General features: G+C 61.2%; 1 protein-coding gene and 1 long non-coding RNA gene across 3 annotated transcripts in view; one reads left to right on the top strand and one right to left on the bottom strand.

The window, feature by feature from the left end:
• Positions 1 to 27,690, bottom strand: part of RRP1 (ribosomal RNA processing 1) — a 131,874-nt gene that overhangs the window by 3,220 nt on the left and 100,964 nt on the right. The window lies entirely within an intron of this gene.
• On the top strand, positions 3,089 to 6,749 carry LOC140621760 (uncharacterized). Its single transcript, XR_012021515.1, has 2 exons — positions 3,089 to 3,711; positions 3,815 to 6,749. It is a non-coding gene; the product is annotated as an uncharacterized lncRNA (long non-coding RNA).

Genomic DNA, 27,690 nt, shown 5'->3' with positions numbered 1-27,690 from the left:
TCCCGATGCAGGGCTTTCAGCTCAGCCGCTCCCCCAGGAGACTTGATGATGCTCCCTCCTGTGCTCAGGGCGTTCCCGCGACCCCGACCCCACTGCTGCCCAACATGCAGGATCTCTGGGTGACACCCAAAGATTGCAATCCGTGGCAACGGGGCGCTCGCCTGGGCTCGCCTCGGTGACTACACTGTGCCCACGCGGATTTCACTTGTATGACACTCCGTTGGTCCGAACTCATTAGTCCAACCCCGGTATGACGGTGTCACTCGGGAATCTTCATTTGCATTTTCCTGACGCCTGTGACGTTATATCCTGTAGAATGGGTTGTTGGGAGTCTAGACCTCCGCGTTACAGATGAAGAAACTGAGGCCCAGAGCCTTCAATCTCGGGGCGGGGGACCCAGAGCCCAGCCCTCTGCCGTCAAGCTGCTCCCCAACGTGCGTACCCGACACACCGAGGCCGCCTTCCCCCCACCCGTCACCCTGACTCTACGACACCTGGGTGAGCCCCGGCACCCAGGCCTCGGGTGATGCTTCCCAGGAGTGCCCTCGGGGGCCTGGGGCAGGCCCGCCAGCCCGTCCCCGTCACCAGGCACCTTGCCCCAGTGCTCAGGCGCTGTCACCGAGGCAGCAAGGAGGCCTGGGCCTGCCCCTCAGCCCCTTGGTCAGAGGGACCCAGAAGCCTGCGTCTACACGTCGGGATCCGGCGGTGAGGTGGCTGCCGCCTGAGTCTGCGCCCCTGAACAAGCTGCCAGGACCCCCTCTTCGGGGCAGGGGACGAGCCGCACACTCACCCCCCATCGCCGTGGGGACAGGGCGGTGCCACCCTGAGGGCCGGGAGGCACAGAACGGGCCGCTGGCCAAGGGGACGGGGCGCTAAGCCGGCGGCGGGCGAGGCCGATACGAGCCCACAGAGCAGCGCGCGGCCTCACGCGGAACACGGGTGCCACCGACCACTGCGGGGACAGCGGCCCGGGCCCTCTGGGGAAGCCCGCCTGCCTTCCCGGGCCGCAGGACGGGCTGCAGGACGCGCCGGGGACCCAGGCGGCCCCTCATCCCAGCGCCAACACCCCCCCCCCCCCAGGAGCGGGGCCCTCAGCGCCTCTGACGCCGCCTCCTCAGGTGCGTTTGCCACCGATCCCAAGGCCGAGGTTCTGGGGTTCCCACCGCCACTGTCTTCGGCTCGGGGCCAGACGGGGGAGCAAAGAAGCCCCCTGGAGCAGCTCCCCGGCATCACGTGAGGGGCCTGGCCACTCTCGGACCCACTGGGCCGCTGTCGTTATGGATGAACTGTGACCCCGGAGGACACCCCCACTGGGATCCCAGCCACCAGCCCCTCAGAACGTGGCTGTGTTTGGAGACAGTCTCTAAAGGGGTGGGGGCACGAAATGGGGTCATGGGGGTGGACGGCCCCGCGGTCGGCCTGCTGTGCTCATAGGAGACACTGGGACACAGCCTCCCACAGAGGGACGCGACCGCGGACACGGGTGGGGACGTCCCTAGGCACGTTCCGGCCCCACAGCCTCCCCAGGAGCCAACCCTGCCGAGCCCTTGAGCCCCGCCGGCCGGCCTCCAAGTGGCGGTGAGTAGATAGAAGTCTGCTGCTGATGCCGCCGGGCCTGTGGGGCCGTGTCCTGGCCACCCCAGTGACTGGGACACCCGCACACGCATTCGGGCCCTGTTTCCAGGTCCTGAGATTCGCCACGCGTGTGGCCCCTGCCCACGGCCTGCTGCCGAACCGCGGCCCCGCCGCCTGGAGCTCCAGGCAGACCCTGTGTCCCCGCACCAGCCTCAGGGCCCGTCACCAGGCGCCCGTGCCCCCTCGCTCCCCGGCACAGTCTCTCTTCTTCACGAACCAGCCAGCCCGACGGTCTGAGCTTCCGATGTCCTCCTGGGCGCCCCGGGGCCCCGTCTGCGAAAACCCCCATTTCCAACAAAGCCTTTGCGTGGGAACAGAAACCACGGCCACTCACCTGCCATCCCCTACACATCAGAGTGGTGGCCGTGACTGTGCGCAGGGACGGTCACTGCATTTACGTGTGGACTCAGCCCAGTCCCGCCATCCGCACGCTTCCGTGCCTCTCCGCCTCCGCCCACCCTCACCCGGAGTCCACGTCACTCGGCGGGGAAACAGCACGGGACAGAGACCACACGGTCGCCCTCTGATGGCACCGAGAGACCGGGCCCGAGACCCCGGGGAGGGCGGACACGGGACAGCCGCTCTGACCGCAGTGGGAGCTCAAAGCCCTGCGGCGTCGCCGGCCCTGCGTGCTCCCTCCAAGGGCAGATCTAACCCGGCAGGACGGGCTGGGGACGGGAGAAGATGTCTAATCCGCCGGAAACGCATCGTTTTTGATTATGTAGAGACGCGGTCTGATTACAGGACTCGGGGAACTGCTTACTGCCGCACCCGAGGCCCATCGCGACGCAGAACGAAGATGTGGTGTCGCCTCCCCCGGCCGCTCTCCCACCCACACCGGAGCGCCCATAGGTGCGGTGCGGCGTGCCGAGCGGAACACCAGGCCTGGCTGGCGTGAACCCGGTTTGGGGTTTGCGTGGGGAGACTCCGTGGCCTCTGAGTCAGGCAGCCCCGGAGGATGCAAACCGTGAGAAGGGCAAGACAGAGCACGAGCTCAAATACCCCTAAACTGCCCCGACGTAACGGAGGCGCCAACTGTCACCGTCTAAAGGCAGCCCAGGACCAGGACCGAGGCTCGTGCTCCCCGGCGGCCGGCCCAGGCGTTCCAGAAGCCAGCACTTCACTCACGGGAGGCCGCTCTAGCCCCTTGACGGGCTCCTCGCACTTGCTGTCAACGTGGCGGGGACAAGCGTCACTGGGCGGTCTCTCGGCCCACAGCCGATCCCACGTGAGCGGGGGGCGGCAGGGGCGCCGGCGGCAGACATCCTGCTGACGGTGGCAGAGGGGTGGAGGCCAGCCCGCGGCCCGGGGGGCAGCACCTCCGAAGGTGTCGGTGCCGGGAGCCGGTGCGCAGACCCCGCAGCCCCTCGATGACCTCACGCGTGAGAACACAATGCGGCCACTGTTGTCCATGAGCTGGCCACGCGCTGCTCCCATCGCCTTGTGACGTAACAAGGCCAGGAAGCAGGAAAGGTATTTACGAGTCCAGCTAAAATTTCAGATTAGACACACAACCCTAATTTCGGGGCATTAAGGGGCTACTTTTAGCTCCTGGGAAATTCACTCACGGGGCCCACCTTATCCTCCCACGGGCCGAGAAACAGGACATGTTTCTTTGCTAATGATCATATGTTGCCTGTCTGAGCTTATCAGCATTTGGAACCATCTAGAAGCCTCAGGATCCAAGAGGAGCAGAAAATCATCAGTCTCTGCGGAGGACAGGTTCGCATCCTGCAGACCCAGGAGAGGCCCCTGCAGCCAAGAAGCTGCCGCCAGCGAGAACAGGTGCAGAGGGAGACACGACCCGCAGAGATCCACGTTCTCAGAATGTTCCGTGATGGGTTCCGACCCACGTCATTGGAAGGGACGGAGACAACAGAGAAGGGTCATTTCTGACGCAGTGGTTCCGGGACACGGGGCCCAGGCGGTCCTCGGAGACCCCGGGGCAGCCTGGGAGCCAGGCACAGAGGACGGGGAGCTGCCGGCCACTGGCACCAACCCCAGCTTCGGTCCGTGGTGCCCCGGGGTGCTCCACGGTCTCTCTAACTGGCAGGAACAGAGAAATGGGAAGTCCAGGTAGGTAGGACTCGGGCTCGCCCCGAACACAAGCGGGGTGCGCACTCGCGGTCTACGCACTTGGTGGCGGGAGGACGAGGACACACGGCCCATGTGTGTGCAGGCAGCTGGGGGGCCCGAGGACACCCTCCCATGAACACGGTCGCAGAAGGCCTGGCAGCAGAGAAGACTCCGAGTACGTGCGCGACAAAAGCGACATAAGACCTACTGACAGCGCCGGAGGAGAGCGGAAAGCCCAGGATATGCAGAGGGGAAACCCAGAGCCCGACAACGGGAAACACCGTGAAACACACGCCAGCAGGTGCCCTCCGTGCCTGCGCCCACGACGAGGCAGCCCTTGGATGCGGGGTCCGCTCCCCAGGCTGGCGCCCCCCCTGCAACCCCCCACCTCACCCCGCAGACAGCACGTGGCCCCAGAGGCCCCACAGCTTCCCCACACGCCGAGCCACCAGGTGAGGGTGGAGTCGTAGCCCCAGGCGGGCGCCAGCCGACCCGCAGCCACACGCAGGACCCCCGTGGGGCCCAGCCCAGATCGCTGAGCCACAGACTGGGGGCCAGTCAGGCGGTGGCCCTGGGACCGTGACCTCGGGTGGTTTGTTGGGTAGTGACCCCCGAGCGACCCGCGCACCGCTCCTTCTAAGTTCATTTGTAAACGCACCTGAATCCTGAGTAACGAACCAACAGGGCCCCCGCCCTCCCCTGGAACCAGACAGCGGATCCTGCAGCTCAGACGGAGAGAGGAGCCGAGAACGCCGCGAGAAAGAACCGGGGCACGGCCTCCGAGGTCTCACAACTCCGACAAAGCCTCGATGACCAGGGCGAGGCCTGGGCCACGAGCGAGCCACGAGCTGCCGCCGACGCACTGAGCTCGGGACCCGCGACGCAGATGACCCGTGTCTCGCGTGTACTGACTTCCTGCTGTGTTTGCGCTCGGGCACATCTGTCTTTCTAGTGCCTTTCATGTTACGACAAACAGAACACAAAATTAACTCAAAGCCATTACCGGCCTCATGGGAATCCTATAGCGTTACAAATTTTCTAAACCAGTGGATAAAAATATATATACATATAATTGAATGACATATGAAAACCTCCCCTGGAGTCCCCCCTGCACGACTCCAGGTGAGACTCGAACCCCAAGAGGACACCCCAGGCCCAGATCTAAGCCGTAAAGGAACCCCACCCCCGCTCTTCGAGCGGCTGGTCTGGGGTTGGGCATGTGGCCCCGTTCCAGGAGAAGCGTGCAGGGACTTCAGGAGGGCATCCGCTTTCTCAACATAAGAGACAAATCCCTCCGGCAGCGCCCTGTGCTCTCTGCGCTCTGCCCTTGGAGCGAGGAAAGGTGTCCCAGGCGCAGCGGCCACCTTGGGAGCATGAAGCGACAAACATGAGGCCAGAAGACTCACGGTGGGGGCGGGAGGAGGAAGCCCCTGGTCCTCCGAGGCCCGAGGCCACGCGGGCAGCTACCCGCAGCGCGAGGCAGAGGACGAGAGTCACAGGAATTAAACCACCAGCCCTGAGACGTGCAGGCCACCCTCCTGGCACGCCGCCGCTGCCCCTTCTGTTCCCAGTAGTGGCGCAGGTCTGCACGTAACACCCAGGTGCTCCGTCAGTGTGTAAGTGGGTGACTCGTGCTCACCGTGCAGACATGTGTGACAAGCAGCAGCGGGGCTTCTTCATCTTGTACCAACCACACACCGTCGTGCCATCTCCACGAAAAGGTTCCTGGAAGAACAACGTGACCAGAGCCCGTGGAGCACGTCCACCCAATGGTCTCCTCTGAGGCCTCAACCTCCTGCCCAGCACCGACAGGCTGCGGGTCTCCGGGGCGCAGTCGCACGGAGCTCGAAGGGGCCCGGGACTCAGTGAAACAGGAACCAGCAATGTCTCCAGACATCACTGAAGACCCGGCTGGCAACAGGCTTCTGGAGGAGCCACATGGATCCAAGGGGCCCGGGCCCCCCAGGAGACTCCCCCGATGAGGTGAGATGTGTCCCACCAGGTGCCACCTGGGAAAGGAACAGGGACCATGGACCAAGCACGAGGACAACTGTCACTCCCCCAGCGCTGTTTGCTGGGTCTGCTTCCGCGTGACATCTGCGGAATCCTGGCAGGAGGGGAGGCTGGGGCCGTGTGTGCGTAGCAGGGCCAGACACTGAGGGGCCTCCAGGCCCCGCCACGCCCCACCTACCCCCACTCCGCGAGCTCCGGCGTTGTTGGTCTTTCCCTGGTTGTTCGGATGGTTTTACTGGCTTCGCAGCGATATTCATGGTGGGAGGCAGGAGGCAGGGGGCATGTGAAACCTCCCGCAGCCTGGTGACTGCACAATAGATCTGTGACAAGTCTCTGGGCCTGCAGGACACGGCAGGCGCGCCTCACACCAAGGCAGCTGCGGTGCCAGAGCAGAAGTGCACTCTCCAACAGGCCAGACTGTGGCAGCGGAGTTCCAACACACACACGTGTGCATACACACTCTCATAATGCACGTGCACACACATGCTCTCATACACATAGGCACATGCACATGTGTGTGCATGCTTTCATGCACACATGTGCAATGCTCACACATGCAGACACACGTGCATGTGTGTGCCTTGTACACATGCATACATGCATTGTACACGTGCTCTCATTTGTGCATGTACACACATGCAGATTCATACACACCTGTGCACACATGCTCTCGTAATACACTCATGCACACACACGCATGTGCACACTGCAGGCACATGTGTGCTCTCATGCATGCATCTATACACATGCATGTGTGCATACACATGCTTGGTGCACATAGACACGTGCACAATGCTCTCACATGCATGCACTAAGACATGTGTGCACATACACACGCATGCACACATATGCACACACATGCACGAGCACACGTGCTCACACAAAAAACAGTCACGGGTAAGTTGACTTGTAAATTTGAATAATGAGTTGCCCATTATAATAATGACATTTTACTTTTAAAGAAACAGGCAAGGGTTCGCTCTAATATTATTCAATAAATTGGTTGCTAATGTGCTTTTCTACAAGTACGATATATTTCACAATTTAAAAAGTTGCATGGGAGCTCTGGCTTCCCTTGGGATGCAGAGAGCTCATCACTCCCGCCCTTATAAGAATTAGAGAGCCAGACAGACTGCACGTTCATAGCTTTTCTTGGCCCCACCAGGGATCTGAGGTCACAGGACAGCCAACTGACAGGAAATCTAGGGCAAGATGCAGAAGTGACCCCTGCGTCCCCTGAGGGTTCCCTGGGGATCCCCTGGGGCGGATGCAGGGTTTGGGAAGAGGAGCTCAGCTGGAACAGCAGAGCTGGCGAGGGCCAGGGAGCACTGCTGGCGGGGGCCCCACTCCTCCCCTTCTCTGTGACCTCATCCCATCTCTACCGGGTGCTGCGGGGTGCCTGGGGAGAGCCCTGGGAAAGCTGCTCAAGCCCAGAGTCCAGAACACATAGGTGCTTAACAGTGTTTACTACATATGAACACAAACCTTAAAGGAAGAACAAAACCATTTACAAAGATTCAAAATGTCACATTTGCCAATAAAGAGGCATCACGTTCAAAAACTAGATTTAAGGGGCATCTGGGTGGCTTGGTGGTTCAGGGCGTGACCCTGGGGTCCTGGGATCGAGTCCCATATCGGGCTCCCTGCAGGGAGCCTGCTTCTCCCTCCGCCTGTGTCTCTGCCTCCTCAGCTCCACTCTGAGCGTGGAGGAGCGCCCACATGTCACTTCATGTCCCCTGACACAGAAGGACACCGGTCACTCAGCAGCTGACTCCTATTTGAGCTTCCTGCCTGAATATAAACTCAGAACATGGGATCCCTGGGTGGCGCAGCAGTTTGGCGCCTGCCTTTGGCCCAGGGCGCGATCCTGGAGACCCGGGATCGAATCCCGCATCGGGCTCCCGGTGCATGGAGCCTGCTTCTCCCTCTGCCTGTGTCTCTGCCTCTCTCTCTCTCTCTCTGTGACTATCATAAATAAATAAAAATTAAAAAAAAAAGAAATATTTAAAAAAAATAAATAAACTCAGAACATCACAGATACGTGTGTTTTACTACTATATAGTCCCCTCCCCCCAAACATCGATCAGACCCGTGAACTCTAGTAAGCGGAGAGTGGAATGGAGACCGTCCCCGGCCACGGCCAGTGCACCTGCCTTCCGGGGTGACGAGGTCGGCGAGCGCGGGAGGCGCACGGGGCGGCGTGCCCGAGATCCCACGGCCTGCGAGCAGCGGGGCCTGGGCGCGGCCAGGACCGAGGAGCCAAACCCTGCCCTCTTCTCCTTCCTTCCTGTCACCATTCCCCAGACGGGAAAGTGGGGAGCGTCTGTGCTCGGGGCCCCGGCACGCCACTGCCCCCGGCCCCGGGGCTGCCCCGTCCCCACTGAGTCACAGGACTGCGCTCTCGAGGACACGAACAGACGCTGCACGGTCCACTTTGGCCGGTGCTCCCGTCCTCCCTCCAGCAGCGGCGGGCGCGCAGGGCCGGCTCCGGGGCCGCCGCTGGACCTCGCGTGCGGCAGGTGCCACTCTGGTGCCGCGCCCCTGGGAGAGCTTCCCAGCCTGAGAGCAGTTTTTCCAGGACAAACGGGGAACTGCACGGAGTCTGGCGACAGGTGACGGGAGCCCCGCTCTGTGGGTCCCACCGGCCCCCTCCCACGATTTCTAAGTGGGTGTGGGAACCGAATTCCGAGATTCTCCTCCCTCGGTCCCCTGAACATGGGTCAGCCCCTTTCCCACACTCTCTCTCTTCCTCTGCTTTTCCTGGATCCCTGACAGTTGACATCCGGCCCGTCTTGTCCCCCAGTTTCTCCATGACAGAGCCAAGGGGGCAGCGGCACCCCATCTTATGTGAACCCCAGACGGCCCCGCAGCCCCGCCTCCTGCGCCAGGCCCAGTGCCCTCCCCGTGGCCCTTCGGAGGCTGGGTGCTGCAGGCACGGGGGCCCAGAGAGGTTTCCACTCCGGGGCAGGATGGCCGCAGCGTGGGGAGGAAGGTCTCTAACCATCCCCCCCACCCCAACCTCGGCGTCCACCCCCTGGCAGGGCTCTTATCCTCCTCCCGAGCCACTGCAAGAGCGATTTCCTAAAGGAACACAGGTGAATGGATCCTATTTCCTCCCCAGATGGTCAGCAGAGAGCGCCCCTGGGCCCGGGCCCCACCCTGAGCAATGCTGCCCAGTGGACGGCGCCCCCCACTGGGGAACTGCCGTGCTGCTGCGCTGGGTGGTCCTAGCACAGCCCTTCTCTCCTGACACTGATTTCCCTACATTGTGACATCTACAGCCACGCGCCTGCCAACGGGACCGGAGACACTGCACACGTCTCCCAGAAACACGGTGCCATCGCTGCGGATGCACCACCACGGCACCCGGTTCACGGGAGCAGGCCAGCGGGAACCTTTGGGTCGAGAGCAGTGGAGCACAACAGACGCACCCCAAAATGTGGCCGCCTTACAGATTTCAAAGAATTTTGACCCTGAGACCAAGGAAACTTGGACTCCATGATCCTTCTACTTCTCCTTGGACCCTTTCCCTCCCCACAAAACTCTGGATGAAACGAACTACACTATCAGTAAGGATGCGTTGGCTCTCGGTTTTCACCTTCTGGCCACTCTCCCCAACCTCTGCCTGCACCTCATAAGTAGCTCCTTTGTTAAATCCTCCTCTCTCTCAACACTATTTCTTGTCTATCAGGACCAGAGAGACACGAAGACCGAAGACAGAAACTTCAGCAGGCTGGAGATAGGCCAGCTTTCAGAAAACGTAACTTCTGCTTGTCCTTCGTGAAAAGATTACTTGAGGATATAGTCCAGCAAAATGAGAAGGAATCTAACGAAGAGGGATACACGGGATTTGAGAGGAAGAACTCACCCGGTTATGCAATGAAAGGATACGCCAGGGAACACCTTGTGGGAGGCCCGGAAAGAAACTGCTCCGAACTAGAACAGGAAATCTTTCAAGTAGAAAGAATTTGGAGAAAAAAAAAGAAAGAAAGAAAGAATTTGGTGGGCAGAGAATATGATTAAGGCGAGAAGGTCTTGGTATTGAAGGAGGAATAGGTTTCTTTTCTCAAAAATAAAAAGGGAAGCAATGAATATTTGAAAATAATTTAAAAACTCCATGACAGGAAATGGTGATCCAAACGTGGATCACATGAACATCGGGCATGAATGTGGAACTCGACCTTTCTCCTTTAAGCAGCAAACTCAGTGACGGGATTCCAAGACCTGCTCTGCGGCACCTGCATGAAATAACTTACAAAAATTTTTATTGTGAGTGCTGTTTCTGGACTTACACTATTTAGACTCAACCTACAAAGGAAGTGTGGAGAGCTTAATTATAACTACAGAACAGAATATAAACGCCGTGAACCCTAATGCAAGGCAGGAGATTTTTTTTTTTTTTTGGTCCACATGGATTCAACAAAAAAAGTACATTAAAGCATGAGGAGAAGAGTAAAATAACCAAGAATAGTGATATAACCAGCAGACCCCAGGGGCGGCAAGGAGTGGCAGGAACGTTTACTAAGGTGATGGTCTGTCTGTCACGGCCACGGGTGAGCACAACTCTACAACAGTGCCCGGCACACGGTAGGTGCCCAGTAAATACCTGCCGGAGAACCAGAGAACGGAGCACATTAGCAAGTCAAGGAACAGAGTCCAGGCCCACTGCCCGGGCCAGGAGCAGGACGGCTTCCGCGCCGCTGCCTTAGGAGTAGCAGCGCGAGTAGGAGACAGACGGGAGCTCACTTTCCTTGACACTAGGGCCTACTGCTATTTCAGGGAAATACAAAGATAAAAAATATTTTAATGTCTGGGCTAATGTTGCTGATGAAATAGCATCTTTAAAGATAAAAACAGGACTTCCATAACTTGGTCAAGTGAAAATGATGTGCAGAAAGTCAACTCAGCTGATCCCCCCAGTGGGGAACCCCCATCTGCCGTGCTGTCCTCCACGGAGGAGGAGGAGGAGGAGGACTGGGTGCTGGAAGCAAGCCCGCTGGGCCCAGGGCTCAGGAAACCACTCTTGTTCCGTTGTCTGTGGCCTCAGCGTGTGACGTGGTCATTTTTAATTTGTTATTTGAAACTGAGGATAAGATAACTTTTGCCAATACTTCAGGGTGGCTCGGTGCGGGTGTTCTTGAAAAATCTTCAAGTCGTAGGGTCCCTCCCCACCTCAGAAACACACTGACGTCTAAAGGGTCCTGGGTAAGCCAACGTCTCACAGGTATTCAGGTTCCCAAGGCAGCAAATGAGGGGGCTGTTTTCTGTACAAATAGACACTTAAACCATTCAGAGCATTTTGTAAAACTCCGTAATTCAGACACTAATCCCAAGAAATGACCTGCTACAGGAGGGTCCCCCGGTCACAATACTTTGGGAAATCCCACACGCCCCGCTCCAGGCTGCAGACACCTGATACCAGCTCAGGAGCTCCCTGGGAAGAAAGGCTCTGAACTGTGCGTCGAGAGAGGCTTTCAGTATCTCTTACTGGTGAGCCGCACTGACGCAGACCCACTTTCCCTCGGGCAGTCTACCTCAGCGAGGTTTTAATTCTTTCCGTGCGCACATGTCTTGAAAGGCACGGTGCAATCCCATTACTAGACACGGTTGTAAGTCACTGACGTCTAAAAACAGCTTCCCCCCCCCCAAAAAAAAAAATAAAATAAAATAAAAACAGCTTCCACCATGATTTCAAATAGGGGCTTTGGTTCTCGCTTGTCTTTCCAGAAAGTTCCCAGAGGGGTAACCACGCTCCAGCCTCGATCATGGGGGAACTTAGCAACGAAGCAGCTTGGGGGAGCTGCTGACAGGTGTGCTGCCTGCCATGTGCTCACAGAGAGGGGACCCGGGGGCGCCCACAGGCGTGAGAAGTGAGAGCGCCCCAGGCCTCCGCCAAACGTCCTCGTGTGGTGCAGATCAGCTGCTACAATGTCTTTCTCCTACGAGGGTAGTTTTAGCGGCAGGAATTTTAACTCTTTAAAAATGAGGAAGATGCCTGAGCCAACCTATCAAGTGCCATTTAGGCCAATGACCCCGTTAAATATTGAAGACACGAGAGGCTGGCAACACGGCCCTTCCTGATTTCTCCCCTGACAGCACGAGGCCAGTCGCCGCCCGGCTCCCAGACGGCCACCAGGTCCTCAGCCTCCTGCACACGATGCCACTCCTCCCGGGGGGAAGGCGCAAAGTGGATGTTACTGGGCTACCCGGTGGTGCTGTGATGGGGGGTCGGCGCGCTCCTCTACCCCAAAATTATTCAACAACGTGTAGAAGCACAGACAGGCCTGGTGTGCACGTCAGGGTGAGTCTCAGGAAGGTGTGAGAGCAGGTGCGCGCCGCGACGCTGAGCAGGACAATGGCCGGGAAGACATGGCAGGTGCGCACCTGGGAACCGGGACCAACACCCCCAACTCGTCACACGCGGGTCCTGGGGGGTCTCGTGCCCAAATGTGAAGCACCTTGCTGGCAGGCCAGGGGTCCCCGGCGTCTTCTGTGACCCCACCACTCTGCCAGACTTCCTTGAGAAACAGGTGCTACAGCCCGGGCGGGGGCTTCTGCTCCCCCGGCCACCCCTGGGCCACGTGGGCTAGTGGGGGGCTCACCCCTGGGCCGCGGGGAGCCTGTCCTGGAGGAAGTCCTCGCCCACAGAAAGCCTGTCCCCTAGAAGCCGTGACATCGGCGGGGAGGCGGCACCTGCGCCCGTCGGGCAGCGCCGGGCCACACAGCGATGGAAAGGACGCAGGTCTCTGGTGGCGACTTGGGGCGACAGGGAGAGTATCCGCAGCTCAAAGCTCCCGCTGGAGGCCCTGAGCCTTCGCCCTGGAGCGCTCACACACGGGCGCAGCGCTCCTCGGCCGCCCACGGCCCCTTCCCTCCGGGGGCCTCGCCCGCTGCGCCGAGGGCTGCCGTGGGCGCTGGCTGCACACGGCGTGGGGGGAGCCCAGCCCGTCGGAAGGCCGCCTGCCACGCCGGCGGAGCGCACGCCAGCCTGGAGCGGGACCCAGAGAATGAATACCTCAGGGTTTTCTCCCAGTTCTGAGCATGGGGGACAAGGACAGGGACAGGCCGGGGAACAGGCCGGGGGCTGCCCGACACCTCCAGGCAGGTCACAACACGCTGCAGACACGTTCTTCCAACTGGGTTTTTGTCCGTGTGTGGATGGAGCGGGGAGGGGTGTGACGAGGGTCGGGCCCTGGCGATGGGGTCTGCGGGCGGCCTCCACGCGGGGAGGGCACCTTGGCTGCCCACGCGCCTTGGCTGGTGGCCCCCCACTCGCAGGGGTGTCCTGAGGTCTATGATAAAAGCCGGAGACGGCTCCTCCCACGGGGGCTCCTCAGGGCCTGGGAACCACCCGACACTCCCCAAGACCCGCAACTCCTTTAGCAAGGGTCAAAAGTCCTTCCTTCCCTCCCCGGGCTAATTCCTCCCCTAAATCACACACGTGCTTATTATCCTTCCGGTAACTCCCCTTGTACCGTCCAACAATCAGGTTTACCTACAATCGGAAATGCAAATCCCTGGGGGGTGGAAAATTCATTCTAAAGGGCGAGGCCGTGGAGCGGGAGGACGGGGCTCCAGGCGCTGGGGCAGGAAAGGCCCACCGGGGCCTGGAGCGCACACCCCGCCCGTCAGGGGGCCGAGCTCCTGCAGCGCCCGCCTCCTCGCCCGGAACAGAAGCAGTGATAATCGATAATCGGATCAACAGAGGGGAAAGCTTCCAGAGAACAGACGGAGCGTGCACTGGAGGACACCCGTCAAGTGTGGGACAGAACCTACAGAAGAGCCGATGTGTCTTCAGAAATTCCCCGACTCTGTGGCTCTAAGACAGGACGCCAGCCCCACACCTGGGGCTCAGGGTTCCCCACAGCCACCCTGCGGAGAAACGCCGCCCCGTGGGCTCGCTCCCACCACCCGGTGCCCCAAGCACAGACGGCCTCGTGCAGACGGGCCGGCCCAGAGCACACGCGCCCCGTCCACCCTCACACCCTCACACCCTCGCGTGGGTCGGGCTGGACCGGAGCCTCGAGAACCCCAGGCCCATGCCATCCGCACCAGCTCGCGGACTCCCCACTCCCAGCAAGAACCTGTGTGTGCGCACCGGGCACGACAGCCAGAGAGGGGCGCGGGTGACTGGCCACAATCCAGCTCAGCATCTACGGGCACAACAGGGTGGCGTCCCTCCGACCAGAACTCCCGCCTTCTACTGCATCCACAGACCACCCTGTAATCCCAGCACCCACCCCGGGGGAGGCGCGAGATAGGAGCGGGAACGCTCGCCGTCAGGCACAGCTGCTTCCCCAAAGCTCGCCCAGCACCTGCTGGCGACAGGCCTGCGGCCCCCGAGGCTTCTCCAGGAAGGTCCCCAGCAGAGGAGCAATCCCAGAAGGCGGGACACGCCACCTGGGCCGAGCTCTGGACACGACCGGCCTGGGACGCACTCCCCGGCCATCGGGGAGGTCCCGGTCCCGAGCAGGGATGTCTGTGGCACGCGGGGACAGGAGGGGGAAGTCCCCCATGCCCGACTCACCAGTAGAAGTAATAGGCCAGGGCCACGGCGACCAGGGCGGCGCACACCCCCGAGAAGAGGCAGGCCGAGTAGCTGGACAGCATCTTCAGACCTGGTCCCGTGAGGCCGTGGAAGCGCGCGAGGAGCAGGCCGGCGGCCCGAGCGGCTGTCCGCCTCTGGCCAGCGGATGAGGACGAGGGATGCCGTCCAGGCCTACACCGCCTGCGCCCGACCGGCCGGGGCTCCCGAGACCACGTGCTCGGCGGAAAGGGGAGCACGCGCTGGCGAGGTGCCACCCAGAAGCGCCCTGCAAGCCTCAGAGGCCAAGTCCGACGAGGACTGGGTTCCCTGGAGCAGCAGCTCGGAGGCCAGCCCTCCTGCGCCCGCTGCGAGGCCGAGAGGTGCCCGCTAATCCAATAAGCAGCTTTGCTGAGAGCTGTAAACAGGTGGCGTCACGGGGCTTGGCCAGGACACGGGTTAGCGGGCCCCGCCCGGGCACCTGACCCGGGAACCCCAGACCCCGTAGCGTGCACACCGTCTCTCCCCCACCTTTCGGGAGCTGGGGGGGCAGTAAGATGACCCCACACAGCGTGGCCTGCAGGGTCAGCTGGTGAGGCGGGGCCCAGGCGTGCCCGTCAGGCCTCCAAGGGTGGACAGACAGCCTCTACTTGGGCACACGGGTCCCGCTGTGACACACAAGGGCTCCAGGGCTGCGTGCACAACACCCAGTTCCCGACCCCAGGCCCCTTGTCCTCGGGTGCAGGACCCTGGGGAAGACTCACCCGTCTTACCCTGGAGAAACGGAGAATGCATGAAGATGGGAGGGGGCGCCCTCCCCCCGGGTCTCCTAGCCCGAGACTGCGGATCTGCGCTGGGGCTGAGGGGAGACCCATGACCCGGGGACAGCAGGGTCACCTGCAAAACCAGCTCCCAGTGAAGAGGGCTCAGCGACGCCGGAGGAAGGGGGAGGGAGAGACCTTATTCTGGCCAGCGTACCTCCTGGCGGGGCTGTCACACTGTCCTGGGATGAAATGAAGCCGCTGCTGCGGGCACCCGACCCGAGGCTGCCCCAGCGCCCACATCCTGCCCACATGCCCACCGCAGACCCCGCACCCCGCACCCCGCACCGCGGAGGACCCCACGGCCTTGAACGCCTGACCCGCCCCCAGGGCACCAGAATGACCGGGCGGCATGGGAACGTCCCGGGGTCCCTGAGGCGGTCGGTCCTGGGGCCCCTGACAGGTCATCACAAGGCTCCTTCAAGAGGCCTCGGTCTGGCTTCGGGCCCGAGAAGCCTCGGGAGAGGAGGCGGTCACTGCCCTCCGCCCTGGCCACGGGAAGGGGCTCCGGCTCCGGGGGATTGCCCTGAGCAGCACCTTGCTGGCTAAGGCTTTCCGAGTCCTTAATCTGGCCTTGGAGGGCGGGCTCCCACAGAGGCCCCGGAAACCACCCTGCTCCCCGCCAGGCGTCCAGACTCTGCCTTTCCAACAAGTCACGAAAAGAAAACCCTCCTCTCTCGGAGCTGCTCAGCAGGTGCGTCTGCAGGACCACCCCGGGGGCCTCTGTGCCTGTGCCGTGTGGGGACGCTGGCCTGTGACCCCGGAGGCCCCAGGGGGCCCCAGCGCTGGGCCAAGGTCTCCATGAAGGGCGGCAGGGGCCCCCGACTTGCCCTGCGAGGTGGCACCTGAACAGACCTTGGCCCGGGGCCGTTATGCACAGACACCTGGGCGGACTCTGAGGCCGGGCTGGCCCTGCCCTCCTTGGGAACGGCCGCTGCCCCGGGACTCCTGTGCTCCAGCCCCGGCCTCCACGGCGCGGCCACAGTGGCTCGTGCGCAGTAGATGCTGAGTCACAGCCCACTCCCAGCTGCCTCTGCCCCCCCACCTGCCGAATTCCAGGCCCCTGAGACCGGGTGGGTCATGGGTTCCCGCACCCCCCCACACACAGCTGCGGGCCCCTCTGACCTGCTCAGCCTCGAGCCTGCAGCCCCCGGGGCTCCTCCGAGCCACCTCCGGGCCTGTGGTCAGCGCCCGGCCTCCGGAGGCTGAGGCACCCTGTTCACCAGGGTCCACGTCTCGTTTTCCACTGGATCTGGGCCCCTGGAGGACAGCGACACACTCACCCTCTGTCGCGGGGCTGGGTACCATCCCTTGTGCGCTGAGGGCCCCGACACGTGGGGGACAGAGAACAGGGGACGGTCGGGCCGAACAGGGCCACTGCCCTGCCTCTGGCATCCCTGGTTTCCACGCGGGGCACCAGGTGGGCTCCAGGAGTGTGGTTCTCTGGCCGGAGGGCTTCAGGCTGTGGTGGCAGGAGGCCCGCTGGGGTGGCCCTGGCCAGAGGGCGCACAGCAAGGCCCGGACCCTGGCCCCAGCTGAGCCTCAGTCTCCCCCACTGTCAGGTGTGAACAGCTGTTACTACCGGGGTGGGGCGGGATGACACTGAAGAGACGAGCCCAGGGAAAGAGCACCGATCCCAGGCCCCTCCCCGGGGAGGGCACAGGCCGCAGACATGAAAAGAAATACCCAAGATTCTTCCCCAGGCTCGGAGCCAAACCATGGCAAAGTCTCAAGCCCGTTCCCGGTTATGCTAACCGTACGGGATGTCAAAATAGCTGTAAATCCTATTATGCTCTTTCTGTTACGTGTGTAAAATCTGGAAAGTTTAGATCTTGCCTGTATGTATTTTGTGTTTCTGCTGGACGGAGGCCCCGCCGGGCAGGGTGCTGACCCAGGCCGCGCCATCCAGGCCTCACTGTCCAGGGCCGAGGGCCGACCCCGCTCCCCGCCGGGCGTACGGCTCCCACCTTCCACGCCGCCTCGTTCAAGTCAAGGGGGAGGCGAAGCTAATTTGAACGTATCGCACAAGAAAACGTCACAGGAATATAATCTCGACGTTATTTCCCAGGACCTGAAAATTCATGATTTATACTGAAACGGTAAGAGAAGATGAAAGAGTGTGTTGATAGAAATTCAGGGACATGAAAGTATCCCTCAAGACTACCTATGGCTTTTCCTGAGACCGGACAGTTTCTTGGCACGGAGCTCCCACACTCCCTCTTACACACCGGCTGGGGCAGCTCAGGGTGGAAGGGAGTCTCGCGTCACCAGTGGACAGGAACAGCCAGCAGGCACGGGGCCATGCCAGCGACAAGCACGTTGTGAGGACCATGGTTTAGTTTCAAAGCCCCCGGTCCAGCGGCGAGCCCCATGACGGGGAGGAGGAGGCCGGGCGGCGGGAGGGCCCCTGAGGAGGGCGGACGCTCTCCTGTCCAGGACCTGCTGGGTGCCACGAGCCCCTGCCCTGGGAAAACAAGGCGCCAACACACACCCAGGTACAAAGCAGAAGCACAGAGTCAACTGCCAGAAAGTTCATAAAGTGCAACCACTGGGAGGCTGGGTGGCGGGGGTCTGAGGCCGGGGGTGCAGAGACAGCCCCTGGGGCTCCCCCCGCTCCCAGGGGCCGCTCAGCGAGCGGCGCCTCTCTCCAGCCCCCAGGACAGAGGCCTCCGGGGGAGACGGGATTGGGGGGGGGCACGGCCAGCTGGGACGGTCCCCCGCTGCCCTGTCAGTCTCCCGGCCTGGGAGCCCCCAGCCCCATCCCATGCTCTCTGCTCGCCTGCAATCCTGGCGCGTGCACTGTGTCCCTGCTCAGCAGAGTGGGGACAGTCCCCGGCTGCCCTGGCTCCACACAGAAGCAGAGGCCCTGTACTCGCTTCCCCCCCTAGTCCCGGCCCTCAGGGTGGACCCCCCCCACCCCCGACCATCCCAGAATGGGGTACAGATGACCCGAGTTAACGGGGAGAGCTTGTTAACGCGGCAGGTGGGAGAGGACAGGTTGGACAAGAGACCCCACGGGCCAGGCCCAGGCATGCTGCTGAGGGGCTATGGGGGACCCTGCCCAGTGCGGGAGGCCACCCTGGGACACATGGTCGAGAGAACCCAGAGGTCACGCCCAGACACACGGGTGGGAGGCCAGGCAGGCCAGGCCAAGGCCAAGCTAAGTAACAGGTGCAGCGCGAAAATTACTCGTCCAACCATCACGATGGCTCTGCCCTCCGGGCAGTAGAGCCGACTCCACGCCTCCCGGCCCCAAACCACCAAATAAGTGGCAGACCCGGCATCTGAAACCAGGTTCGGCTGACGTGGCCCCTGAGCGCTCTGCGCCCCACCCACCCTGCGTGGCCAGTTCCACCCCAGGCCCCCAGGGGCGAACCCAGCCGCTCCCAGGGGCTGGGCCAGGGCCAGGGCGTCTCCACACCCCAGACACTTGCGACACCGCAGCCAGTCATTGTTCCCCATGGTCCCCCAGAGACACTGTGGACTCCAGGTGCTGCCCCGCGCTGCCCGACACCTGCAGAGCAGGGGCCACAAAGCACGGGGGTTCCAGGAGGGGTGCCCTGGGAGCTCCTGCTCTGCGGCGAGCCTCTGGCTGCCGGACTCACAGACGTGTCCCGGCAGGTCTCCGCACAGAGGCTCACGGCATTTATTAGGTTAACGAGATGAGGCCAGCCCCCTGGGAAGGCGCCATCTCACCAGCCTGTTTATCCAGATTTCGCTCGGCGTGAGGGCTGGGGACGGACCCTCCCGGTGCCAGCCACACATCGCAGGATAAGCCACAGGGAGAGGAGTCACCAAAAGCCCCGTACAACCCCCCAGGAGGCCTCGCCGGCCCCTCCTGCCGACAGGGGCACGACCCACACCTCCTTCCTGCGCCCAGGGCATCCTCCCCACTGACCCCTTGGACACGGAGCTGCTCCAGCTGCTCCGGTGGTCCCAGGGAGTAGCGGGGGGCGGGGGAGCGGCTGCGGCCCCGACGTGGGAGGAGCATCCCGCAGCACCTCCGCAGGACAGGGCTGAGGGGCGCCCTCTGCTCCGTGGGGACCTGGGGCCGCGGGGGCCTGTCTTCCACCCAATCCCCCGCCCCCAGCTTTAAACGCACCAACAGATGAGGAGGTAACAGGAATCCCCCCCACTCGTGGAAAGGCTGTTTGCTCTGAGTCAGTCCGGGTGAAGGAGGCGGTGGCGGTGGCGGAGGCTCCGGGGAGGCCGCGCTCGGGGCTGGCTGACACGCCGCCCTGCTAATCCACAGCGGGACGCGCGCACAACACGGGTTACTATGCAAACCAAACACGGGTAAACAGCCTGAGGTGCGAGCACACGAAAGCCGGCGACCAAATCTCAAGCGCTTTGAGGCGTCTTCGGGACCTCTCGCTGCCAGAGGCTGTGTGTGCGGCTTGTCGTGACCGCGTGGGGCACTGACGCAGGCCGGTCCGGTGACCATGCGGGGGGGGTCACAGCCGCAGGCGTCCTGGGAGTACGCGGCCACTCTTGGGGAGGGCCTCACGTGTCCAAGGTGGGCTTGGGATGACCGGCCACGCCCCCGCGGACACGTGGCCCGGCTCTCCGGCCCTCCGGCCCTCGGCCGCCTCGGGGAACCATGCACTGGGGTAAGGAGGATGCATTCTTACTCTTTCAAGGCTCCACCCTTGGGACTGGTTGGCAGGCTGTGCGTCCCACCTGCAGCCTGAGTTAGGCAGGGCCGTCCAGGGGTGGCCGATGCGGAGCAGGAGGCGCGCACACGGCCCCGAAGCACCTGCCAGCAACGCCAAGCGCCTGGCAGCCAAGCATCACCCAGGCGGCTCGTTTCAACATAAGAATCACTGCGAAGAGTTCTGCTGCGGCTTCAGGCCACGCGCTCGGCACACGGACAGCACGGCCTGCGGGCTCCCGTTCCTAGGCAGGGGCCTACGTCACTCCAGGGAGGCCCCCGGGGCTGGGGCACGTCTCCACGAAAGCCGAGGCCAAGCCAGCGCACAGCCGGATGAGGCTTGAGCGTGAGGCTCCTCCTGCGGGTTCACAGGACCTGGCAAGTGCCTGCCCCAGGGGGTGCCTGGGGGGCGCTCCACCCGTGCCCCCACTCTCTGGTTTGGTCTGACCCGGGGGCCGGTGCACAAAGCCCTGCTGTACTAGGTGATGGTGGCAGTGACAACAGTCGCGTGGAGGACACCTGTTCCTAGTGGCAGATACCTGGTGGGGGGGTCTCACGGGGAGGAAGGCAAGCTGGGCTGGACCCCCACCTCCCACCTCTGCAGGACGGCCAGGGGCTGGAGCAAGCCCAGGGCCAGGGGGGCGTGTCTCCCCAAAAAGCCCCCCGCCTTCCTCCCCTGCCTGCTCTGGGCCACCGGGGCCATGCCCAAGGCTGTCCTGCCGGGCAGCGGGACCAACAGTCCCGTGGGCATGTCCCGGGCGCCCTTCCACTCGCCCCTCCCAGAGAAGTGAGCCTGCCAGGCCTCAGCCCCTGAGCCGTCCTGTCTCCCGCAGAGGAAGCCACCCACGAGCTGGACGGCTGCCGCGTGGCCCCCATGGCAGCAGGCGGGGTCCGCCTGTCCCCACAGCCCCGAGTGGGCGCCTGAGTTCTAGGACCGCAAGCAAGATGCTCTCACAGAGCTGGAGTTCGCGGTCTTCCAGGGGGTGACGTCTGTAAGCGCCCTGCGCGCGCGCTGTCACCATCCCCCGGCATCCTGATGGCCCGCGTCTCTGCTCATCCAGCCCTCACGGCACCCCCAGGAGGCGAGCACTCACGAGATTCACTTTACAGATGAGGAAACTGAGGCACAGAGAGGTCATGCAACTTGCCCGAAGTCACGCAGCGAGGAAGCCGCAGAATCAGGACTCTAACCCGGGCACCCACCTGCACAACCATCGCCTCCATAAACAGGGCCTGCGTCCCAAGCAACCGGGACGCCCAACGGAGCAGAAATGCCTGTTCTCTCTTCCCACGGAAAGGCGGGTGTCCCCGGCGGCTGACGTCACGGGCCCCCAGCCGGGGAGACCGGCTCCAGCTGATAAGACGCTGCCTGCGGGGACCCTGCTGAAAGCCGCCTTCCCGGGTCTGGCTAGCTTCCCGAATCCGGTCTGGGCAGATGGGGAACATCTGCGCAGACCCGCCCTTCGGGCCGGGAGGCCGGGATGTCACACCCGCCCGCCCAGTTCTTCAGCTCAAACATGACATTTAAAGTACAAACACTCAGCTCTCGAGCCCTAATGAGACGGCGAAAATTAGCTTTGAGTAGGACATTCTTGCCGTAAAAACGTGGAACGACGCAGAAGCAGAGCCGGGAAAGGGAGGTCGGCCGTCGTCCCCACCCCACGCCCGGGGCCGACGGCCCTTCTGATGGCTGCAGGCTCCACACGCTGCCACAGAGCTGACCCCCAGGGGTGCCACCACTTGTTTCCGTCACGCGGGGCCCTCTGCCAGGGGCTGAAGTTTCCCGTGCCGCCGAGCTCCCGGGCTGGCACCTGATCCCCAAGGGACGGCAGGAGGCGGGGCCTGTGGAGGGGACTCCCCGGGCTGGGGTCAGTGCCCTTAGGCAAGAGACCCTGGGAGTGTCCCTGCCGTCCCCACTGTCCCCCTGTCCCCGCCGCGAGGACCCAGAGAGGCCGTCAGCTGTGAGGCCGGAAGGGGCCTCCCCGACGCCAAGCCCGCGGCATCCTGGTCCGGGCCTCCCGGCCTCCGCAAGTGTGGGAAATGCGCACGTGCTGTTTTGAGCCGGCCGTCACGTCCCCGTCCACCTGGGACCCTGTGCCCTCCCTGCCGGCGGGACCCCGAGGCAGCCGTCCACAGCCCCGGCCTCCGCACCCCTAGGCCGTGCACTTTGGTCGTTCCTGGGCCGTGGGGGTGTCTGCCTTGGGGAGAGCTCTCGGGTCTCCTGGTCTTGTGGGGGGGGGTGCTCCACTGCCCAGATGTCCCCCAACAGGCCCTAGCACTTTCTGTGGCAGAGACCCCAGCAGCTAGGCTCACCCCGGCTGGCTGCCCCCCCACGGCAACAAGTTTGGGGAAAACCCGCTGTTTGCACTTAGGTCACTTTGCACAGCTGCTTGTGTCACGTCGCGGTTTCACTAACACGGAGCCCTGGAAACGTCCGTGCAAAGCAGGGAAGGAGAAGTGGTCGTTCCCGCTGACATCTGGCAGAGTCCTCTGGGAACGTCTGTAAACACGAGGAGCCAGTGATCAAATCACGAGAGGGAAGGGACGCTGCACCTCCAGCAGCCAACAGCTCCGGGGGCAGGGGCACCCAGCACCCCCAGGCCCTGCTCTCCTGCCCCCACCTCTGGTTTCCCAATGACCGAGGGGGGAGGCCCACAGCGGGTGGCGCACTGCACCCCTTCCTGCTGCCCGTGCTGGCGCCAACGGCCGTCGTCCAGTTGTGAAACGCCCGGATCAGTGTAGTAAGGGGGGGGGCAGCATAATTCAGGAGCAAGTGCTTGTACCTCCTGCCGCCCGTGCCCGCGTGGGGCCTGCGCCAAAGCCTCCGCACCCGTGGCCGGGCCGTCCAGGCCCCCATGTCACACGGGACAGTGGGCCGGGTTCCGGGTCCCGCTCCAGCCCACACAGACCAAGCCCCAGGAAGACCACGGACAACACGTCCTCTCTCTCTAACGTCTGGGTGCTGCTTCGGCAGCACCGCCCCCAACCCGAGGACTCCGTGCTCCGCGTGTGTCCCCACGTGTGTCCCCGTGCTCGCGCGCTCCCTGAGAGCCCTGCTCAGGCACATGTGGCCCTGCTCGCCCCGGGCTCCAGCCGCGCGTGTGTAAACCTGCCGGTTAGACCAACCGCTCGCTCGGCCCAGGAAAGCAGAAGCGACAGCTCGGCCGCCCCGTCTCCGTCGCTGCGGGGCAGGAATTCTCCAGGTTCCACAACCGCTGGAGACGGAGCCGAGGCAGCGCGCTCCGGGCGGGCGGCGCGGGAGGGACGGAGGGACGGGGAGGGGAGCCCGCCCTGACCCTGGCGTGAGCAGCCGCGGCCCCCGAGGGGGAGGGAAGGACAGCTTAGTTTAACGCCTGTTGACTTAGGCCGCCGCAGCCGAAACCCGTCCTCTCAACAGGCGTCAAACGGGCGCGGGGGAGCCGCTGCGGCCGCCCGTCCTGCGGGGCCCTGAGGCCGCTGCACTAACTCCCGGTGGTTACTCAAGTGACACTTGTGGCAGATGGCCTCTGGCCACCCTGACCAGGGAGGCGGGACGGGCTCAGAAGGCACTTTGCCGCGTGGCCTGACAGGTGCCGGGGTGCAGAGTCCAGCACGGGACACAACCCCAGGGCAGGCTCAGGGTTAGGTGGGACGAGCCCCGCGCACCTGGCACACCCAGCAGGGCCTAAGCGCTCCTGCAGGCCGAGCTGGTGAGTTAGGAACCCGGCCCGGCCCTGCTCTCCGGGACCCCGCAGAGGGTGCAGACCCGCACACGGCGGGCGGGGGAAGGGAGGGGGGAGCCCTAATTTCCTGCTGGAGAGCAGCGCGCCCGCCCTTACCTGAGGGCTCCCGGGTCAGGGGAGCTGGGCAGTCCCTCGAAAGCAGCCTGGGTGCACAGTGCTGGCTTTTATCCTGCCCTCTGCTCCTCCTGGTGCCACGGGGAGGCGGGGTCTGCAAGGTGTCCTCTTCACCCGTGACCTGCACCCCGTGCAACCAGGAAGGCGGGGACGGCCAGCAGTGCAGCCTGGGGCGCCGCTGCCCACGTCCGGCTGGACCGGCTCCAACTGGGGCCACTGAGCAAATGGGGAACAGCTCCTGCTTGACGGGAGCCATGACCCTTCTCCTTTTTATTTCCACAGAGACCAGAGGCAGGGACCTGACCGCCCTCCCACACGGGAAACAGCAATGCCAGCCAATGGGGCCAGCGGCACCCATGCGTGCAGCACGGTGACAAGGGGACAAGAGCACAGGGGGCAAGACGCCCCCTCCCCTGAACTCAGGTCCTGGGTTCTGGAACACTGGCTACTCTGCAACGCCGTCCTCCCAGGGTCCACTGCCCCTTGCTTCTGTCCCAGCGGGACAGATGTTCAGTCAGGCAGGCTCCTGCCAGCCAGGGAGGGAAGGTCCCAGCCTCGTGCCCGCGGTGGCCGTGTCTGGCCTGGGGCACAGAAGCCACTAGGGGGAGCCTGGGGAGAGCTCTTCCAAAGGGAAATGGCCCAGATGTGCCTTCTCCTTCCTGCCTGGAATGCAGATGAAAGGGCCAGGAGCAAGCAGCCCTCCTGAGACCAGCAAGCCACAGTCAGCGGGACAGAAGCTGAGGAGGAGCTCAGAGGAAGCCTGGTCCCTGGGACCCGTGGAGCTGGGGTACTGCCTGCCCTGGGCTGGCAGCTAACAGGAGGGGAAGTGACCTGTGCGCACTGGTCACCACACTCGTACGTGGACTGAGCCTGCTCCTCAGGGAGCATCAGCAGAAACTATCCTGGGGTGTTTAAGGGACCCCCCGCCCGCAACCCTGGTCCATGAACATGGAGATACAGCCAATCCCAGAAACAAAAACAAAACCAAACAGGAAAAAAAAAAAAAAAACCAGAAAGGCCAAAAACAGGGACCACATAGAGAAAGACGTGTGTTTTGTGCATGCCCACTCATCGATCAACGCAGATGGGCAGAGATCACCTGCAGAAAGGCGGCTATTCTCACACTGCCTTACAAAAATAAAATCAAACTCTGCTACAGGTAAGAGAAAGACTTCAACCTAGGCAGTTTAGCAGGGTTGGAAACAATACATGCGTACTGGGAAAATGCAAAATATAAAAGGAGGATTCAGAACTCTAGGATGGGACAGTGGGCTGTCAGACCGGGTGAAATGAGATGAGACAAGACAGGAATATTTATGATGCTAGGAACTGAACTTCCTAAAGAAGATCTTACAGTCTTGTCTCTGTGCACCAATAACCCACAGCTCTTTCCGTAAAGCAGACGTCACAGGGGACGCTGAAGAACAAACCCCTGCGTGCCCTATCTTTTGATCCAAGAAAGAACAAGGGGGCAGGAGATTGGTGAGGTAGGAACAGAAGCAGGTGGATCTAGGCCTCTGGAGCTGATCCGGTCACTAACGAGGACCACAGCTTCTTTCAACTGCCCCTGGGGACATTCCCGTAGTCAGCAACAGAGAAATAATCAACACATCCCGAATCATATCTGAAGTACAGACGATATTTGCTAGTAACTAATAACAAGATCAGAAAACAGGGCCTTTCCGCTGAGAGGCAAGCATCCCCCTCTTAGCTGGTCCTCTCGGGGGGACGCAGAAACCAAAACCGCGATTTCTAAAAAGCACGATGAAACAGAAGCCCTACTTGGAAGGAAAGCTATCACGTTAGATATCTAAGTCTTTAGGAACGAGAGCATGAAAATAAGACAATCAAGCTTCCGACTCAAAAAGCTAAAAGAGTTTTACGAAGCCAGGAAGGAATTAATAAAAGCAAACAGTGAGTTTAAAAAATTTAATTAATAGTTATCCTTGAAAAAAAAATCAATGAAATAGTTAAGTCACCCATAGCAATAAACACTAATCAAGAAAAAGTAGAGTGAGAATACACAAAATGAGAAAACAGGGAATAACCATCCAAAGAAAACATTTTTTTTAAAATCATGGAAATAATTGCACTTGTCTGTGCAAATAAATTTGATAGCCTAGATAAAATGGATATTTTCTAGATGGAAAAATACACAAAGAAAGCGACCACAAAAAAGATAGAAAATTTAAGTAGAACTATTTTATTTAAATATTTATTTCAGAGCGAGAGACTGAGCGCACAAGCAGGAGGGGCAGAGGGAGAGGGGGAGAGATCCCAAGCAGACTCCCCACTGAGAGCAGAGCGTGGAGCCCAAAACCGGGGCTCGATCCCATGACCCTGAGATCACGACCTGAGCCGAGACCAAGGGCTGGATGCTCAGCCGACTGAGCCCCCCCCCGCGCCCCAAAGCAGACCTATTTTTATAGAATTAAAATATATCTGTCCACTACCTCTAGTGAAAGATGCCAAACTCAGAGGTTGGAGGTTGTGCCAGCAAATTCTACCCAACGTGGAGGAACAGATGATCTTCATCCTATTTAAGTTTTTCCGGAACAGAGAGGAAGACAGGAGATGTCCGCATGCCTCTTAGGGAGACGGCACGGCACCGAACGTCCCCACGACGAAGAGCCCAGCGGAAGGAAGCCTGTCTACGTCGAAGGCTCCCACGTGTGACACGAGGAGCCTGGGGTCCCCGAGCTCCCAGCAGGGGACACGGAATCCCTGTTTCCCCGTGTGTCTTGATGAGCCCGAATCGTCTTTATGTACCTCAACCAAACAACACGGGGAATTCAGAAGCAGGTGACTGCGGCTGCCTCCTCTGTTGCCAGGCGTTGAAGAGACTCGTAGAAGTATAAAAGTGCACCGCTCTCCGCACCCATGGGTTCCGTCGTGGAAAATGTAGCTTTTCTTTTTTTTTTTTTTTAAGATTTTATTTATTTATTCATGAGAGACACACACAGAGAGAGGCAGAGACACAGGCAGAGGGAGAAGCAGACTCCATGCAGGGAGCCCGATGTGGAACTCGATCCCAGGACCCTGGGGTCACGCCTTGGGCCGAAGGCGACGCTAAACCGCTGAGCCACCCAGGCTGCCAGCTTTTCTTTTTTAAAAAAGATTATTTGTGTTAACATGTCATCAGTTTATTGCTTCTGTTTTATTTATATTTTTTTTAAGATTGTATTTATTTATGAGACACAGAGAGAGAGGCAGAGACACAGGCAGAGGGAGAAGCAGGCTCCCTGTCACGCCCTGAGCCGGAGGCAGATGCTCAAGCACTGAGCCACCCAGGTAACCCTATTGCTTCTGTTTTAAAGGGATTGTTAAGTAAATATTTTTAAGTGTTCTCAGTGTTAGTTTCTCAAATGGTCTGTATGGGCGGTAGGATTTCTTGAGCAAGATACTGCTGAGATTTGGGGCCAGAAGACTGCTTGTTACGGAGCCGTGCTGCGCAAGGCAGGCTGTCTGCCGGCGGCCCTGCCTGCCCACTGGTGGCCGGGAGTGACTCCCTGCGCCACCGGCTGTGCCGACCAAATGCCCGACGTTGCCAACTGTCCCCTTGGTGGGGAGGGGGCAATCACCCCCCGGTGAGACCTGCAATAGATAGGACTCACACAGACACACAGGACAGCTCTCTGGAGCCCTCGACAATTTTGAGAGTGTAAAGACAACAGAAGTTTGAGAACCTCTGCCCTTTGCCAATGAAGGTGAATCCCAAAACTTGGTGTAAAAAAAAAAAAAAGAGCAAACCAAATCTAATAGCATGTGAAAAAGACAATAAGACATCATGACCAAGTGGGGTTTGTGCTTCGCTCTGCAAGGGTGGTTTGAGATTAGGAAATCCATTAATAAAATTATTTTTTTCTCTTTAACAAAAATGCTGGGCCGGTAACTTAACAAAATTCAATGTCGCTTCCTGACAAAAACACTCAACAAAGCAAGAGTCGATTTCAAATATGCTACATACTCGTTGCCTGCTTCCCGGCGAGGGGGTAACTTCACTCAGCGCAGAGACACGCAGGGGCGCCCGAGCCGACGCCAGCAACGAGAGGAGCGGCCGTGGCCTAACGGGCCAGGTGCGCGAGTGTAGACAGGATGCTCGCTACAGACTCACCGCCGCATATCGATTCCCGC

Source organism: Canis lupus, chromosome 30, assembly GCF_048164855.1.
Source record: "Canis lupus baileyi chromosome 30, mCanLup2.hap1, whole genome shotgun sequence".
In the NCBI taxonomy this organism is placed as follows: domain Eukaryota; kingdom Metazoa; phylum Chordata; class Mammalia; order Carnivora; family Canidae; genus Canis; species Canis lupus.
The sequence above is the reverse complement of the archived record's forward strand: the minus strand, read 5'-3'. Positions and strand labels throughout refer to the sequence as shown.